This window comes from Callithrix jacchus, chromosome 17 (genome assembly GCF_049354715.1).
Source record: "Callithrix jacchus isolate 240 chromosome 17, calJac240_pri, whole genome shotgun sequence".
NCBI classification, from domain to species: Eukaryota; Metazoa; Chordata; class Mammalia; order Primates; family Cebidae; genus Callithrix; species Callithrix jacchus.
In genome coordinates, this window is record NC_133518.1 from 32,985,113 (window position 1) to 33,005,034 (window position 19,922).

At 34.2% G+C, this 19,922-nt stretch overlaps 1 protein-coding gene across 46 annotated transcripts in view; it reads right to left on the minus strand.

Annotated features, from left to right (window-relative positions):
- The window catches only part of MBNL1 (muscleblind like splicing regulator 1), a 176,750-nt gene that overhangs the window by 112,182 nt on the left and 44,646 nt on the right, over positions 1 to 19,922 (minus strand). The gene's annotated exons all lie outside the window — the stretch shown is intronic.

A 19,922-nucleotide genomic window follows, 5' to 3' on the forward strand; every position in this document is an offset into this window, starting at 1 on the left:
CAGAGTCTAAGTATAATGTTTCTCATATGTAAGTATTACTTCACAGTATTCACTTCAACATTACAGAATTAATAAAACAATAGCTAAAAAATACTGTAGACTCATTAAGTGCCAAGCACTGTTCTCTGTGCTTTGTATCTGTTATCCCATTTAACTTTCATAACTCCTCCAACGATTAGTTATTAGTACTGCTTCCATTTTGGAAACAAGGAAACTGAGGCTTAGTTAGATTACATAACTTCTTCAAGGCCACAGTGATTTAAATCAAGATTATATAGTTCCAGATATGGAGCTCTAAATTATTTCATTAAAACTCCATCACTGATTTTGATTTTCATTTATTTGTGTATTGCACATTTACTGTTAACAAGACATTTTTTAATGTTTACATAAAATTAGAATTTAATAACAGCTAATAACATTAACGATAATATAAACTTGTGTGCCCTAAAATTCCCCAAGTTCTTTACATGTATTAACTTATGTAAGAGTCACAATAATTTAACAAGGTAGATATGCTCCCATATAATAGGGTACATCTGATAAATCTGAGGCATCTAATGTTAAGTTGCCAGAAGTTATACAACTAATGAGTAGCAAAGATAAAATCTAGACTCAGAGAATGCAGTTCCTGAAATTGTGGTTTTATGCCCACCCTCTACTACCTCTTGAAAACTGATGAAGTGTGAGAACTCTTCAAAGAGAGTAAGAAATGTCATGTCTGGCCAGAACCCTGGTGACAGGAACATCTGATATCCCTGTCTTTTTTCAAAAACTTAATTATGTATAAATACGTACACAAGCTTATCTTATTATATGTGTCCATTTCTCTTAATGATATTTACTAGCTTAAGAAATTAACAAACATTTTATGTGATTCTCAGATTTTCAATTCAAGGACAAATTCAGTTTTCACATTATTTTTCAAGTGTATCTTATCTTCAGAGGTATTAACAGGGCGGTAAAATTATTACCATCACAGTATCTGTCATTCTGTTTTGGGGGATTACCACTGCTGCCAATAATACCTACATTTCATTCCCATCCTTGCAAAATTAATTTAATTGCATGCAGGGTCCAGACAATAATTATGAGTTCAGAGAGAGTTTCAGAAATCCAATGATTGTAAGGTGTGGGCTGAAACCAACATTGGAGGAGGTACTGCCTTGATTATTCAGCAGCTGAAATGACTTCCTTGAATCAGCTCTTGAGGACCCAAAGCTATCTGGGTAATTTCAGCAGCTCAAATCAAGTACTTGGATCTCCAAATTTTGAGACTGAGAAGCCAATGAAGAATACTGAAACCAACCTATTTCTTTAGTTTGGAAGCAAGTCTAACTCTCTGGACTAATTCTGGCTATCTTTGGCTTTTTAAAACTTTAACTTAACATAAACTAGCGCACACACACACAGACACACACACACACACAGAAAAACTATGAAAACTTCAGAAAGAAAATATTCAGCGAAGGCACCTCCCCTCTGTCAGAATTTAGCCATAAGCTACAGAAATACATCCATTTGGTGGCATTTATTGAAAAAGGACTTATTTAGGTGCTCATGTGGCATAGCTAGAGGTGATGTGTCCTTTACAGTTTATTCACCTTCAATTATTTTTATAATAAAAAGTTATCAGAGAATAAGAGGACAACTCTGTACCTAATTTCTAGACAACTATCTTTTTTGCAGATTTCTTGGGTAGTCATATTATATATTGCACCCACATATGCTTGATTTACTCTTTGGCTAACAAAAGATTTAAATTTGTTTTAGTCTCCAACTTTAACACTGAATTTAAGCAAAAATTTTTCAAAAATTCTAGAAAGCACATTTTGACATGAGAGAAAAACAAAGCAACTCCACAGGCTTTTACGTAAGATAGATCATAACGAACTGTATTTCTGACCTTGGTATTACCACATGATAGGAGGAATCATGACTCATTTATCCAGTCATCTAAATCAATGCAGATAGAAATAGACATAGAGATTCTGACTGTTCAACTTAACCACTATAGCTGCAGTTCTATTTCTCATTGATATCAATGGCAATGTAATCAATCGCGTATCAGTTTAAGTTTCTGATCATTTTAACAAACTTCACTTTTAAAGATCTATCAAGGCCAGGCGTGGTTGCTCATGCCTGTAATCCCGGCACTTTGGGAGGCTGAAACAGGTGGATTACTTGAGGTCAGGAGTTCAAAACCAGCCTGGCCAATATGATGAAATCCTGTCTCTACTAAAAATGCAATAATTAGCTGGGGATGGCAGTGGGCACCTGTAAGCCCAGCTTCTTGGGAGACTGAGATAGGAGAATCACTTGAACTCAAAAGGTGAAGGTTGCAGTTAGCTGAGATCGTGCCACTGTACTCCAGCCTGGGCAATAGAGCAAAAACTCTGCCTCAGTAAATTAATTAACAGTAGAAGTAATAGATGTAAATGAGTAAGGTAACAGTTTCTTATTCAAAAACTCTTACTGGGTCTATTTTCTTTTATTGAATTCCTTGAATATGCCCTTACCTAGAAACAAATAAATTAAAAAGCATAAACTCTAGGCCATATGTAGGTTAAAATAGGTGAAGTTATAGTGAGCTCCTCAGGTTCTTCTAGAAAGCAAACAACCCATCAATCTTTAACGAATACTAAGTTACTGGAATATGAACTAGCATGCTTAAAGTGAAAAGCGCTAATGGTGCACCACAAATTCCTGAGTCATTTTGTCCTCACAACTTTATGCTTTAAATAAAACTGGCTAAAGAAAATCTACAAGTGACTCGGTATGACTTAGTATTTCCAAATCAGGAAAAGGAACGACTTTCAGTGTTTGAGATAAGGTTTTTTTCTATAGTTTGGAAAATAAACATTTCCTATTCAGTTATGCTAGGGTGTGTGGGGTGGGTGTGTGTGTGTGTGTGTGTGTGTGTGTGTGTGTAGAGAAAGGAGTGTCTAGGTGAGTGTGAAAAGAGAAGAGAGGGAGTAAGACAGGGAAGGAGAGAGGGAGATAAAATGGAAAGAGAGAAAAGGAGAAAGAGATTTTAAGCAGTAGTTGGTGTTTATGTAAACTGTTATTTTCTGCAAGAGTTAGAAGTTACCTCAGCAAATTATGTGTAAGTGAGCCACAGAAGCATTGCAATTTGTAAAAAAATCAATGCAAACAGCTTACCTAACTGCATGCAGTAGTTATTCCTTATCTATGCGGAATACATTCCAAGACCCCCAGAGGATGCCTGAAACCATGGACAGTAACAACCCCTAAATATACTGGTTTTTTTCCTATACATGCATACCTCTGATAAAGTTTAATTTATAAATTAGGCTCAGTAAGTGATTAACAACAATAACTATAATAAAACAATAATTATACTGTAATAAAAGTTACATGAATATGGTCTATTACTTTCTCTGTCCCAAAATATCTTACCGTGTTGTAGCATGGGTAACAGAACCTACAGAAAGTGAAACTGCAGGTAAGGGGGGATTTCTGTACTGCATTTCCATGAATTCAGTGATAAAACATGACATATTCCATGCTGTTATATCAAATAATAACCTTAGGTGTCTAAATTAGATGTTTTTAAATTTCAATAGGCATATGCTATTTTCTGCATCTAAATGAAAGTAACATTTTTTTTCCTGATATAAAAATGGGCAGATTTTGTCCTGGTGTCGTGCTAATATAACCTTAGAGCTGGCAAGCATGTTGGCTCAAGCCTATAATCCCAGCACTTTGGGAGGCTGAGGCAGGAGGATCACTTAAAGCCAGGAGTTTGAGATAACCCCAGAATTATCTACTTTATTTAAAGTACATTTTAACCGGGCATAGTGGTGTGGACCTATAGTCTCAGATCCTTGGGAGACTAGAGCAAAAGGATTGCTTGAACCCAGAAGTCTGAAACTAGCCTGGCCAACACAGACACAGTCTCTAAATAAATTAGAACAGTCAGAGTGGTTGAAAATGGGTTCAGCAAAATCTGTTTCACTGATGTCCCTAATACTGTCAGTAGAGACTAGGGATTAATGAGACTACCAATAAAACACACATGCACTCACACACAAACAGACACACAATATTTTCTTTCTTGTTTTGTTATAAGGACTGCTAAATATTTTTATATGACATAGACAGTTATAGTTTATACTTTTTAGAAAATTCACAGAAATAAACCTTAAAATATTCAGAGATTGGTTCTCCTTTAGTCGTCAGATAAATGTAAATGTGAAAATTATTTCAAACCAAATAGCACATATATCCCATGTTATCCACAAAGTTTTATTTTATCCATTACTTAAAAGTAAAAGAACTTTGGCTTGTTTTGAAATATATATATATTTCAAAATTTATATATATAAAATGTGTATTTCACAAAAATAAATGTATATGCATATTTTTTGAGATAGGTCTTGCTTCATTGTCCAGGCTGGAGTACAGTAGCTGCTCATGGCAATCTTCCCATCTCAGCCTCCTAAGTAGCTGTGACTTTAGGTGCTCATCACCCTGCCTGTTTAATTTTTTTTCTTTTCTTTTCTTTTTGGTAGAGACAGAGTCTTACTATGTTGCTCAGGGTGATCTCAATGCTCAGGGTGATCTCAAACTCCTGGGATCAAGTAACTTCCCTGTCTTGGCCTCAGAAATAGTTTCTTGATTCACATTTGACATTGCTGTCTGAGAGAAGCCAAGTCAGTTCCACAAAGGAGTAAACATAATTTTTATTTTAACAGGCATTTTTTAATCCCTAACAGAACATATTCTCCATTTTTGTTTTTGCTTATTAATATAATCTTTAAATTTTGATATTAAATGCTATGTTTTTCGTTTTTCAAAGCCCAGTTTAGCTCCCAAATGAGCTCATATCTGTCTTTTAGCACTAGCACTTCCAGTTCCACATTCCTGTTTAAAATACTTCGTCCCCTGCCCCCCACCTACATTTTCCTTCCAGAAATGACTAATCTTCCTGTTATTCTACTCTGTCAGTTTTTCCCTTCTTTTTATGTTGCATAAAGTTTACTTTTCAATAGCTCCTTTAATAATTTTACTACTGTCTCCCTTGGTACTAGCCTTCCGTTTTCAACAGATTAAAATAGCCAATATTTATGTATTAACAAACTTTTTTTGTCAACTTTTGTGCTGTTTAGATTAAGCTATTTCCTCAAATAAAAATATAGCTACTCTTTTGATAGAGTAAATATTATTTTTTAAAAATCCATGTGTTGATCTTCAAGGTTAAATTCAGCATAAGTTTTAGAATCATTAGATACCACAATTAAAGGTCTTAGCTTTCAAATTTCCTGATAAGGTGCTCCAGCAAAGCAAACAAAATCTCACTCCTTTTAAAGATCTCCTTCTTCTAGTACTTCTCTGTAATATCATAAAGCATGTTTGCAAAACCTTATACATACAATGTAAACTTTTTCCATTCTAATTTTCAGTTATAAAATGCATTTTAACTATATGTCAATAATTTGCCTCCACCCTAATCTCAAATAACTATAACAGCTATAACACATTATCTGAACATTAGTAAAAGCTGAGTAAAAAGCTTTAGAGAAAACACCTCACAAGATTTTTATAATTATAATAATTACTTAAGTAATTATTATAAAATTCACAGCATAGTAAAATAACAGCTTAACATAACTCCAGATTAACAGTGCATCTTTTGGTGAATTCAGTATTATATTATATTTTTTGTGTCACAGTCACAGGATCCCTTGGAGACAACAGTGTGTTACTTAGTCTTACTTATATTTTCTATCAATATAAAAAGTTCACAAGCCTTTAGAAACTATGCATTTTCTAAAATCCAATGTTACCCTTAATAACTCTTGGCAAAACACACCCTATAGGAGATAAAGACAACCCTGAAATTTCACTCTAATTTACTGAATATAGAAGTCAAATTAAGTTCAAATGTTTGCTTACATTAATACAGCACAGTATCTTATTTACTTTTAATCTTGGAGGAATTCTCATTATTCTCTCTTCAATTCTTATTTCTTCAAAAAACTAAAATAAAACCTTCCTTGTTTGTCACATACTGTATCCTAAACAGAAATATCTGATTTTTCCTTGGGTCAGCAAGAACAATTTAACTTTCAAATCCCTTTACTGCCACTATTTTAGACATTAAGGCCAAAAATTCCAAAGAGAGCTAAAAAAATTGCTAGTTAAAATGTGTAGTATATGGCACCGAATATTATAGTTCACAAAACCACATTAATATACAACAGGTTCAATTTTTAAAATCACATTACGAGTAGAAAAGAAAACCAAACTATATATTCTAGGGAAAAAAAGCTGGGCAAGGTGGCTCAAGCCTGTAATCCCAGCACTTTGGGAGGCCAAGGCGAGAGGATCACTTGAGGTCAGGAGTTCAAGACCAGCTTGGTCAACATGGTAAAATCCTGTCTCTACTAAAAATACAAAAAAAAAAAAAAAAAAAAAATTAGTTCGGCATGATGGTGCATGCCTGTAATCCCAGCTACTTGGGAGGCTGAGGCAGGAGAATCACTTGAATCCAGGAGGCAGAGGTTGCTGTGAGCCAAGATTGCACCACTGCACTCCAGCCTGGGTGACAAGAGCAAAATTCCATCTCAAAAAAGAATTTATCCAAGGGAAAAGTATTTTTAGAAAACTTTATTAGCATCCTTGAATACATGTGTAACTTTATTTAGATCTTATATTAGAAGTGAATATCTGGTTCTGAAAATTGATAAATAAAAATCATGCATTTTCTCCTTTTTCTGTTATAAACTAATTTGAGGTTGCCAATAGTTACTAAGAAAAGTTCTTTAGGAAAAAATTATTGATAAGAAATGTACCAGAAATTACATAATTAAAAGTCACCATTTTGCAATCCCTAAAAAATATCATGGCTACAAAATAATCAACAATGAGGTGAAATCACTGGATCCAAGTCTGATGAAGAATTTTATAAGTATGGGCCCAGGCCAACCTGATTCACTGATAGATTGCACCATCATTAAAAATAGGGATAACTAAAATTATGTTCTCTCAATATGATAAAATAGAAAGTATATAGAACCTTCTAGGAAATGTTCTTCCCAAATAATGATAAATAACATTAAATTTAAACTCAACTCTAGTTTTTAATTTACAGAAAATAAGGATGATGGAGTAACAAGCTAAATGACACCATAGTGAAGAAATCAGATGATTCAGAATTTCAGACATTCTCCAGGACAATGACTTAAATTTTTCTTTTTTTTAAAGGCATGAGGAGGAAAAGGGAAGAGCAATTGTTATAGATCAAAAGAATCTTAAAAGACATAAAACCCAAATGAAATGTAGATGCTGACTGGAAAAATGTACCTATTAAAAAAAAAAAAAGACATTGCTGTGGCAATCAGAAAAAGTTACATAAAATGGCTGTCAAATGATACAATAAAATTATTGTCAATTGGACAGGCATAGTGGCTCACACCTGTAATCACAGCACTTTGGGAGGCTTAGAGGGGGGATCACAAGGTCAGGAGATCCAGACCATCCCAACCAACATGGTGAAATCCCATCTTTATTAAAAAATACAAAAAATTAACCAGGCATGGTGGCCAGCACCTATAGTCCCAGCTACTCAGGAGGCTGAGGCAGGGGAATCTCTTGAACTGGGAGGCAGAGGTTACAGTGAGCCAAGATGGACTCCATCCTGGCAAAAGAGCAAGACTCTGTCACACACACAAAAAAAAACTACTGCAATTTTCATAGATTTGGAAAAGACGTTATATTTAAGTAAGTTCTTAACTGTTAGAGATACTACTGAAGAAGTACAGGTAACATGATAGGATGTCTGACACTTGTTTTAACATACAACAGGGATAAAAGGAGTATGAAAATTAATAAAACAAGAAGGCCAAAATGTTGGTTGATACACACACGAATACATGCATACAAAAGGCTGAATGACAGATATACAGAGGAGGCTGCTAGATTTTCTCTAATATTATATAGGTTTAAAAATTGCCATAAGGGCTGGGCGCGGTGGCTCAAGCCTGTAATCCCAGCACTTTGGGAGGCCGAGACAGGTGGATCACAAGGTCGAGAGATTGAGACCATCCTGGTCAACATGGTGAAACCCCGTCTCTACTAAAAATACAAAAAATTAGCTGGGCATGGTGGCGCGTGCCTGTAATCCCAGCTACTCGGGAGGCTGAGACAGGAGAATTGCCTGAACCCAGGAGGTGGAGGTTGCGGTGAGCCGAGATCGCGCCATTGCACTACAGCCTGGGTAACAAGAGCGAAACTCCGTCTCAAAAAAAAAAAAAAAAAAAATTGCCATAAGAATTTTTTAAGCTTACCAAAAAAAAGACAGAAATCAGAGCAAAAAACAAAAAAATGAGTTCGTGTGTAGAAGAGTAAACAAGGATTTATATATATATATATTTCTGACCTGCAAGTCCCAAAGCCTGGTTTACAAACTTGGCTTTGCTACTTACAATCTTGCCTAGATGACCTAAATCAATGTATTTGTACATATGTACATAAATGTCCATATGTGTAGCATGAAAATAATTGACTTACCTACAACAAAAAATATAGGTATGTAAAAATTAATCATAAACTAAAAAAATCAAAATATAGATATCTTCAATATATTTTGTGTTTACCTTCATGTCACAAATGTATGTATTATCTTTTCAACCAAATAGTAAGGTGTCCATGAACGAAGTCCATGTTTTATTCCTTTAACCAACAACCATTCAATGTACACTTCCAGTAGTTCTACTATGTATCAAGTATTTCTTACTAAGAGGGTAAGAACACAAAGGCAGTAAGTCATAGGCTGTGAAATCAAATGTAGAGATGGAGTAAGATGCAAATTACTTAGTACATAGTACAATTATACATAGTACAATTATGATTTGTACTCCAAACTACATAAGCAAAGAGGCAAAACCATTATGTCGATAGGTCTAGAGTGAGGAGAAGCCTTCTAGAGGAGGGACTGTATAAATCAAATATAAATATGAAAAAGGTCTGCAAAACTCACATAGGAAGAAAAAGAGTCCCAGGCAGAAAGACCAAAAAACCAAAACAAACAAATGAAAAAAAAAGAGCATTACATGGGAACATCAAAAGAAGTCATCTGCTGCAGGTCAATGTGGCTAATACTCAATGTGAGAGGTACTGAATCTCAACAGATGACCCACTGTACACATCAAAATACTAGGTAGTGGGATCAATAAATATACATTAATTAAAGTACAGAGAGATCAGAGGTAGCATTACTTGAGTGTTCAGTCCAGGTCATTATATATGCACAGAAATAAGCATATTTTTTATTCAACCTCACATCAATCCCAAGGTACCTACTATTACTATCCCTGTCTTACAGATAAGGACACTTGGGCACATAAAGGCTAAGTAATTTGCTTAGTTACTCAGTTGGCAATTGGTACAGTGAGTGATGTTCTTAGCGTTTCAAACAACAATATATCTGGAAATAAAATTCTACGTGGCTATTCCTCATAATAAAAGTGTTTTAAAAACAAACAAAAAGAAAGATAATACTGTAAACAGTAAGTGCTACTAAAGGTTTAATAAGTGACTGTCTAGGAGAGGGCAGAACCATGGTTGTAGCATCTGCCAATTTACAAAGTATAAACACTCTCACCACAGCCAATTTTAACCTACCAAAGAAGATATCACTGAACATGGAATTGGGAAGAGGTCTCAACATGAGCCAGTTCTAGCACTCCACTGCCTGCAACCTTCAACAAGCTATACAGGCAGAGTGACTTTAACAGACTAATTACATGACCAGTAAGATAATAAGTAAATCAAAAAAAAAGGTGCAACTGCCATCACTTTTTTTTGTGAGACTGTATATAAGTCAATTTATATTTAAAATAAACTCCTAAGCAATATGATGTATGAAAGGCAATGAAAATGAATAAGTAATTCATAGAGATTCCTCAAAGTAACATGTATTTTCTATGAATGACAGTTGACATTTAAAAAGTATTCTTCATATGTGATTAATGAACTGTGATTAGTAAGTGATTTCCTGCTAAACGATTCCTCCCTCAAGGGGCAACACAAGAGGATTTATTTCTAACCAGAGAAGTTGAAAATGAAAGCACAGCTGAAGGAAATGAAGTTATCTGGGTCAGCAACAGATACTGCCACTGAAAACAGGGGGATAATTTTTGCATACCTTGTGCTCTCAAAGTACATGTCATATAAAAAGTATTGAATGAACAGAGATGAGAAGAAAGGAGGGAACAAAACCAATCACAGAACTAGATTTTTTTGACTAACTATAGTCATTAGCTGTATAACAACACTTCAGTCAACAAAGGACCACATATGTGACAGTGGTCCCATAAGATTATAATGGAGCTAAAAAATTCTCACCAACTAGTGACATTTGTAGCCATAATAAACTCATAGCACAACACAATTATCTTTTCTATGTCTGAGTATGTTTTGATACACAAATACATAACATTATATTATAACTGCCTACAGGTATTTGATATGGTAACAGGCTATATAGATTCGTAGCCTAAGAGCAACAGGATGTACTATATAGCCTAGATGTGTAGTAGGCTATGCCATTTAGGTTTGTGTAAGTATACTCTCTGATGTACACAAAACAATGAAATGCCCTAATGACATTCAGAATGTATCGCCATTGTTAAGGCATGATGTGTGTAGGTACATATATTTTAAAAAATTATTTATAGTTAGTAAATATGTATATACTTATATAAAAGGGAGTTCTAATTATTCATATTTGTATGTTTACACTATTTCTTTAAAAAATTCCTTTATTATTTAACAATATTGTTGAATAAGTCTAGTTAAATGAATTTTATATGGGTATAAAAGGGAGTTAGAATTATTGCTATATTGATCCTATCACTTGTTTAAGTTCCTTTACCATTTAAAAATAACATCCAATGAATAAGTACATCTGGATAAATTTCAAATTAAATAGAAAATCTATTTGTTACACAGAATGCAAATGCAATGTTAAAGAGAAGTAACCAGTAATTGCAAAGCAAAAAAGAAAAATTCTCCACAAGTTTACTTATGTATCTAGCAATCTGAAACCAGAATATCCCCATTTTGGCATGTGGCAAGTCTGTTGCTGACCTGTTAACTGAATCTGGCTCCCAGGAACCAACAGCCTGTTACTTAACAGTACCCTAGCTTAAATAGTCTCAATAAAACAAATGCAATTCACTAACACTGTCTCATGCTTATTAAATTCATATGCAAAACAAATGCAAAAGATGCTTCTGAGCCTCGTTAGAGTCTATATAAGTTGCTTTCTGATATTCTTCTTGTCACAGTGGTAGGATGCAGAAATCTTTTATTAGGTCAATTTAACTATTGATTTCTACTCCTAATGCTTATAAATGGCAGAAAAATGTAACTTTTTCAGTCCACTGCTGCAGGGAAGAAAACCTCACAGAATTAGTGATTTTAAATGGAAAAAAAAAAACAATCAATACAACTGTTACATAAAATAACTGATAACAGTTGCTACATATCAAAATTGACATTCTTTTCCCAGCTGGTTATCAAACTGAGATGATAATATAGATGTATTTTTTAATCTTTGTGATATCATAATTAGAAGAATTCAAGTTAAATGATTTTAGTGTTCTATATAAAAGGCTAGTTTGCATTTCTGTGACATAGCCTTTCAAAAAGGGAACTGCGTCAATTTTTAATGAAATGCATGACCTAATTTACAACTGTAATGACTATAATTAGTCTAATAGTTTATGTTTTTTTAAATCTTGGGGATGAGGCAAGGAAAGTTATGGCATGAGTCAGGAGCTATGAACTCTGGTGATGTACTACATTCCATTTCATTTTAAATTTAATACAAATAAAGCAATATTTATTGGACGCCTTCAATGTGTTAGGCTTAAGATGACTAAGACACAGCCCTATAAAGTTTCCCGACAGGGACATGGAGTTAAAACCCCAACAACAATGGTCTATACTAACAGTATGACAGAGTACTAATGTTTTTCTCTTGTCATGGCATTTTTATGCAGTACAAAAATATAGTTTCAAAAAAAGTCTGTTTTCATTATTTTAAAAAATGTCTATACTATAGTAATATTACCTGGCTTTTAAAATAGTATCTAATACAAGAATAAACAGATTCTGAGTTTAGGATAAAGAGATTCTCTTAGGAGATTACTGATATGTCCAGATTTAAAAAACAAAGAACCACCATAACAAAACCTCAAGATAAAATAAATACCACTATCTCTTTCAGTTAGTTTGAAAGAAGATCTGAATACATTTTCTTTTGAAATTGACATGTCACTGTGTGCAATACAAATAGAAAACAAGACTGGAAATACAAAAAGGCAGAATTAAGAATTACTGAGAGAAAAAACCCCTTAAAATTTGATAGAGAAAGGCACACCAGGCTTGATCTAATGTCTCTTGAGCATTTTAATTATTTCCCAACTTGCAAGATTAGAATTAGACCAGCTTCTCAATTACTAACGAATAAAATGAATGCAGAAGGAAGATCTCTACACTCATCTCTTTTAAATACTGCATGAACAAGAGGCTCACTGTTCAAGACATTAAGTACTGCTTGATGCCAAGGGGAGATACTCTACAAAGTTGTATCATTTCAAGATTATTACCAGGAACTCATCTCCTCTGAAAACTCACCCTATTTGCAGAAAATGACAGAACTAAAATAATGAATTAGCAGAACTTTACTTCTAAGTAAATGACTTTTATAAAATCTGAAGTTCACTGAAGAAGGCCAGTAAGTCTCAATGAGTAACATATCATAATGCTTAAGTGGTGATTGTAGCATTTGTTACCAGCTACATAATTACTCTATTCCAACTCTTAATGAGCCTGAAGCACTAAATTTTTAATTCTCCCTGATGATCCTCTTCAAAGTGGATAAATGTAGGTTTCTCCTCAATCAAATACTTAATTGTCAGTACTCTACTGGCACCAACACACAATCTAGAACACTTTTTATTCTCTAGAACTTTTCAGCTCTTTTAAAAATAGCTTATTATCATACAGCTCTTAAAATAATTGTTGGAGAGAAAAAATAAGGAGCAAGTTAGTAAGTGTCAGAGTCTAGAGACTTATACTTTTTGGAGGCTTGGATTCTCTTTTCTACTCCAGATTAAAGACTGGCTAAAAGTAGAAGTTGCAACACTATAAAGTATTCACAGTTGGAAGACAAAACAAATTTTTCTCTAAAATTAAAGTATGGAGAAATTTAAGTGTAACAGAGGTACAAGAATCTCTCAACAAATACCATGTCTTTATTAGTGCTATTAGTTTGATAATAAAAACAATATTAATTATACTAGTAGTCTGGTTCCCAGAATGTTCCTCTCATAATAAAACCAATACTAATCAAAACTCTTCTCAATATTTTCAGTAGAGTCAAAAAAGATTTTTAAAAAATCAACACTGATAATGTTTCTATCCTGGCAGTATCATTTCTCCCAGTGCAATCTTTGAAAGCTAAATATTATTCTGTGTTAAATCTGAATAGTTTTCCAACAAAGCACCCTTATGAAAAGAGAGTTAATACTGTCACCAAAATAACTGTATTGTGCCACTGCACAGGCCAATTTATCATTCCCCTCTGAGACATGAACTGTATATACAGCTATCATATCAGGAAGACTGACTAGGAACCCATGTGCTGCTTGCACAAGATAACATACAAAACATGGCATGAGTCCAAAAAAGGCCTGTTCTAGAAATTTACATCAACAGAACATAAATAGTTCATTATAGCGCCAGAGCAATTTAAATGGATGAGCCCACCATAAATGAAGGATGTTGGATTTCTCGGAGAAACATTTTATGAGTAGTTATGTGTTGCTGTCCAGCAAATGTCTTATTACATAAAAAGAAATTCTCTAAACTTGAATTTAAAAGCACATAAAATCTGCTCACAATTATTGGTCATAGTCTGGAAGAAACATTGCATTCAATTCACTAAACACTTAATGAATGCCAAGGATATTCAAACACCATATACATAGAAGTGATTAATGCAAGCTTCCTGTTCTTAAGAAGCTTATAAACTAGTGGGGATTAGAAACAAGTTACAAATTAACTGTAAAATCAGGAATAATGTATTTTATTTTGTGACACATAAAAGGTAAGGAAATGCCAAAAAGTGAAGCTATTCATTTTCATGAAGGATGTTTCATTTTGATGATCACTGTACAATGAGGGTCTCAGAAGTAAGAGCACAAACAGAATTAAACTCTTTTGTCAACTGCAACGACAGGTTGGCTACAGATTCAAAAGCTAGACAAAAATCAAAAAGGTATCTATAAGAATCAATTGGCCATATAGAATTTAAATGTTGAGCATTGCATATTTTATTACAATTTTAAATTGTCTTCCATATCCTTTATATTAGTAAATTTTATAATAAGCATAATGTATATACATGTATTTTTTTTTGGATGTATGAAAACAGCAAAACAAATGAACAAACAAAAAACAATATAAAACTTTAATGCCACCAGTAACCAAGGTCTCAAAACAGTCAAGAAGTTTTGTCACTTGGACTTGACCTTAATAGCAGTTTTCATCTGTCAGGTTTGTCAATGGTGCCATTTTCATGAAATGAAGACACCATATTCTGGTTTTTGCTGTAATTTATCACTAGTCACATTTAAAGGGTCCTAATGGCCTCAAGATCTTTATGATATGATTAAACCCTAACCTCACCACTCTTTGGTTCCCTATCTGTAAAACTAATGAACTGCATGACATCATCTCTAAGGACTCCTCTGACAGCAATTCCAACACACTAAATCACTAGAGTTCAATGCTGAAAGTCACAAATGAAAAAAATCATCTCTAAATACTAAACAAAACCATTAAACATTGCACAAGCAACCTTTTAAAATGCAAAGAAAAAACTAATTTTAAACTTAGGCCCACAAAAAAGGTTTTCCATGAAACTAAATCCAACACCTGAAGTTTTCGTTAATATATTTTAAAAGCTTTGATTATATGAAGACTTGACTACTCATTGATTTGTCTCTCCAAGTTACTCTAGTAAAAAGCAGAACCACAGCTGAATCTCAGTTTTTTTCAAGCTACTTCAAAAATGCTAGGGACACATCCAGTAGTACAAATAAAAAAAAGGTTAGTAGGTTGTATTCCAAGTTTTAAATATTATCATGATATTGAATAATCTTAATAATCAGGGGAGTTTAAATAGGCAGAATATTATCATTTGAACTGGCTGCAGTCTTTGAATGACTGTAGTGTCTTTTTTTGAATCTGGATTGATTTTACTTCTGTTCTTCAAATTGACAGAATAATAGCTAGTCACAGCTTAGAAACAAGATTTGCAGCCTGTCCTTTCAAAGATCTATGCAGTAATGATAAACCCAGTGGTTTGAATCCATCAAGCTCATGCTAAGCACTATGTCTCTCTGGGTGAATAGTTGCTGCTGGACAATGAATCTTTTCAAACTACCTAGAATAGAATCTGTAAACCCACAAACAAATGATTCTCCATCGATCAAGTCCTATTTTAATTCAAATGCAGTTTCGAACCACACCGTGGAATAAATTTGCAAAAATTTTATAAACTTAAAACATTTTATCTTTATTTTATGATAATGCAGTTTTACTTGTACTGATGAAATAAAAAACACAGCTCAATAACTATAATCTCCAAAATTCTACCATTAATTGAAGCTTGTAATGGTGAGGCATAGTTTCTTGTTGAGTTTCAAGACAACATTGCAAATATAGTAAGCAGTATCCTTTTTAAAAAGTTTTGTCATAAGATAAATACATTTTAATGATCAAACCACTTTTTGAATGTTTGTAACTTGAGACTGCTTTTTTTCTTCCAATGTTGAACTGTTTTTCTCTAGAACAGTTACTAAGAAAAATATTTTTCAGCTAGTCATAAGAATGACTTCCTTAGCAGCCCTTTCCTTTGTACCATTAAACAGTCTGGAAAATTGCTGGCTTGACTCATTCACGCTGTCAAAATATACTACAGGCTAAGACTGACCATCAGTTTTCTCTGTATCCTGTAACAACACACCCAATTTATGCATGAAGTTCTAAAGTAACAACACTTGGCATCTTAGGACTACTTTCATACGTTAATATTTTGTAAAACTATATTCACACAGGCTAATCTATTCATTTGTTGTATCTAAAGAATACTATTTGTTATACAAGAAAACTGTATACATTTAAGTCCACTACAATTACAGGGTAAAAAAATTAAATGAAAGAAATAAAGCCCTAAGGTCATAATACATCCTTTATCATCTTTTTGAACATCTATTTGAAAACAGAACTTGATCAATGAAGAATCATTGTTTGTGGGTTTACAGATTCTACGGGTTTACAAGTAAGGATCAATTAGAAATACAAAGAGAAGACATCAGACTTATTTGGAGAAAACTCTATGGAGTTATTTTGAGATAAAATGAAATCAAATAGGCCAGGTCACGCCTGTAATCCCAACACTTTGGAAGGCCAAGCTGGGTGGATTGCTTGAGCTCAGTAGTTCAAGACCAGCCTGGGTAACATAGTGAAACCCCAACTATACAAAAAATATAAAAATCAGTCCAGCATGGTGGTGCATGCCATAATCCCAGATACTTTGGAGGCTGAGGTAGGAGAATCACTTAAACCCGGGAAGTGGAAGCTGCCAAGTGAGCCAAGACTGCACTACTGCATTCCAGCCTGAGTGAGAGTGTCTCTAAAAAAATTTTTTTAAAGGAATAAAAAATATGAAATTCTTTATACAACTGAAATAGTCATGAAGTCATACCAGGAAGTCACAGAACTCTACATAAATTTTTTTTTTTTTTTTTTTTTGAGACAGAGTTTCGCTCGTTACCCAGGCTGGAGTGCAACGGCGCGACCTCGGCTCACCGCAACCTCTGCCTCCTGGGTTCAGGCAATTCTCCTGCCTCAGCCTCCTGAGTAGCTGGGATTACAGGCACACGCCACCATGCCCAGCTAATTTTTTGTATTTTTGGTAGAGACGGGGTTTCACCATGTTGACCAGGATGGTCTCGATCTCTTGACCTCATGATCCACCTGCCTCGGCCTCCCAAAGTGCTGGGATTAAAGGCTTGAGCCACAGTGCCCGGCCCGAATTTATAAAAATCTTTTAAAAGTTAGCACATTATTTTATCAACTGGCTGATTTGTTATCGCTAATAAAGAAAATTAATAAATCAAAATAGAAGATTTGTAGTAAATGGAGACTTGCTAATTACAACCAATGTACCATCAAGTAGCTTTTGTTTGTTTGTTTTTTAGGGACCAGAAATCATAAGAAATGGTATTTATAAAGAAAAATTTTTATTTTTTTTAATCAGAAACTTAATGGGGGAATTTATGAAACAGTTACTCTACTTTCTAAATATGAATAAGAAATTACTAAGTAGGTCAGAAGGTTATTTCATCTTCTTAATCTTTTAAATTAAAAATTCATCCACAGTGTTAAATAAGAAAGCAAAGCAAAAAAAAAAAAAAAAAAAAAACAGAAGAAGGAAGAAGAGGAGGAGAAGGCAAAGCCAGCTCTATCTCAAAGTCTGGAGCATGTGAAAATTTCCAGATGGTTTTATCCTTTGAAGATAAATACATCTTCTCTATAGATTGAGAAGTCATGGCAAAAATACTACATTCCCTGAACCTTTCAGCAGTATTACAGTAATGGTTGTTGATCAGAGGCACACAGCTTTTAAAATATATATCTGCCCATGTCTGTTGCTTTAGAAATTCCAACTAGGTGATGGAGCAAGCAGGTCTAGGTGATGGAGCAAGCAGTGGAGTGAGAGAACAAATAAATATAAATAAATAGATTCTAAGCCTCTTCTGCTTTGTGCAGGCAGGAAGCCTGAAAAAGTACCTGAGAAGCTGTTTGCACACAGTAGGCATGCCATGCAAGCTGCTGACTCACATGGAATTAAGTGGATCCTGCTATTAGTACAGCTGATCACTAGGCAAAAGAAAGATTTAGGTATAGTAGGTATTTTCAGCAAAGTGGTTCCACTGGCAAAATCTCTTAAACTGTCTACTTTCAATGTTGACTTTTCACATCTCTACTGTTAAAGTTCAGAACTGAGAAGTTTGAGGCCACAGGTTTAAACGTGCATTTTTTAAAAGGCAGCCATAATTGTTTATGCTCCTTCATTCTTCAAAATTCATATGCTAAGCCAGATAAATCAGAGGTAGCAAGAGGTTACAGATCAAAAAGCCCCGAAAGGTATTAATACAGGGAAAGAGTGGTACTTCTTCAATTTTCCCAAAGCAAATACATCTTGAAAAGTCAAGCAAATCCTTGGGACCACAATGTAACTAGCTAGAAAGAATTGATAAGGAGTACTTCATTAATATTACAGTTATTTTTATTATGAGAATTTCAGTAATTTTTCCTGATTTAATATTTCCATAAGACGTGTGTGTGTGTGTGTCTGCACACGTGTGCACACACGCTTTGCCTATTGATATTATCTGTAGAAACTTGTCTGCTGGAAAATGTTTCTTTAACTTTGGTTTGGCTCCTGCTTTGGAGCTGATGGGAAATAACTTTTCCATGGATTAGAGCCAACTGAGCTGCTAAAACAAAAGGCAACATTCATTAGAGAAACATGGCACCATGATCTCATTCTGAAGGTTAATTTTTTTCTACATTAAGTGTGAATTGTCTAAAGCTTAGAAAAGCCAAACTATATAATAATGTGAAAGAAAATAATACTGGCCTTATCTTAAATGTTATTACATGGAAATTTCTTTTATAAAACTATGAAACATGAAACAAAACTGTAGTAAACAAAAAGAACTTATCAGATTTTTAATCATTTAGCTTGATTTTCTCTAATTTCCTACCAACATACACAACACACCTTGCTTACTTTTTCTTATATACAGTAATAGGGAGTTTCCATATAAAACTATTCTTAAAGAGAATGGATTTTTCTCAATAAAACATGACTATCTAAAGGTGTTAAATTCCCCAATTTTTAAAGGAAATGTAGAGAAAATACGTTTTGTTTTACAAAGCATTTGCTAACCAAATACCAACTGACTACTTAATACCAGGAAAGCCTTACCGCACCATTTTTGGCAACTGCCAAAAAGCTGAAAACAAATTTTATGTTCCCTGCCCTCAGAGTCCTCCTGTACTTTCTCCTAATTGTTTCACAACATGTTAAAAGCCTGAAATAGCCAACTCAATTAAACAGCTACAAGCATCCTCTTTGAACACATATTTAATCCTTCTTCAACATCAACTGATACAATTAACTCACTGTCTCACACTAAATCAATGCACAGCAGAAAAGAATGGGCAATAATCAATAGCCTTAACAAGAAGGCAGTGGAATGGCTCGGTAAATCAAACTGTAAATGCACAACTCATATCCAGAATTAGACTGGATAAACAAGAACATTTATAGATGCTGTGAAGGAAAACCCAGAACCGGCCGTAAGAAACAATTAGGCTGTATTATTTCTGAACAACAACAACAAAAAAATCAGGGAGATGGGCTTTTGGTGTTTGCTTCCCCCCTTTCACTTACTGGAAAAGTTTCCTATTTCTTTTTTTCTTTTTTCTTTTTTTTTTTTTGAGATGGAGTTTCGCTCTTGTTACCCAGGCTGGAGTGCAATGGCGCCATCTCGGCTCACCACAACCTCCGCCTCCTGGGTTCAGGCAATTCTCCTGCCTCAGCCTCCTGAGTAGCTGGGATTACAGGCATGCACCACCATGCCCAGCTAATTTTTTGTATCTTTAGTAGAGACAGGGTTTCACCATGTTGACCAGGATGGTCTCGATCTCTTGACCTCGTGATCCACCCGCGTCGGCCTCCCATGTTTCCTATTTCTAATCATGTTACAAAAGTCTCAAACTTGTAAATGAGGCAAATGCTTTAAAAA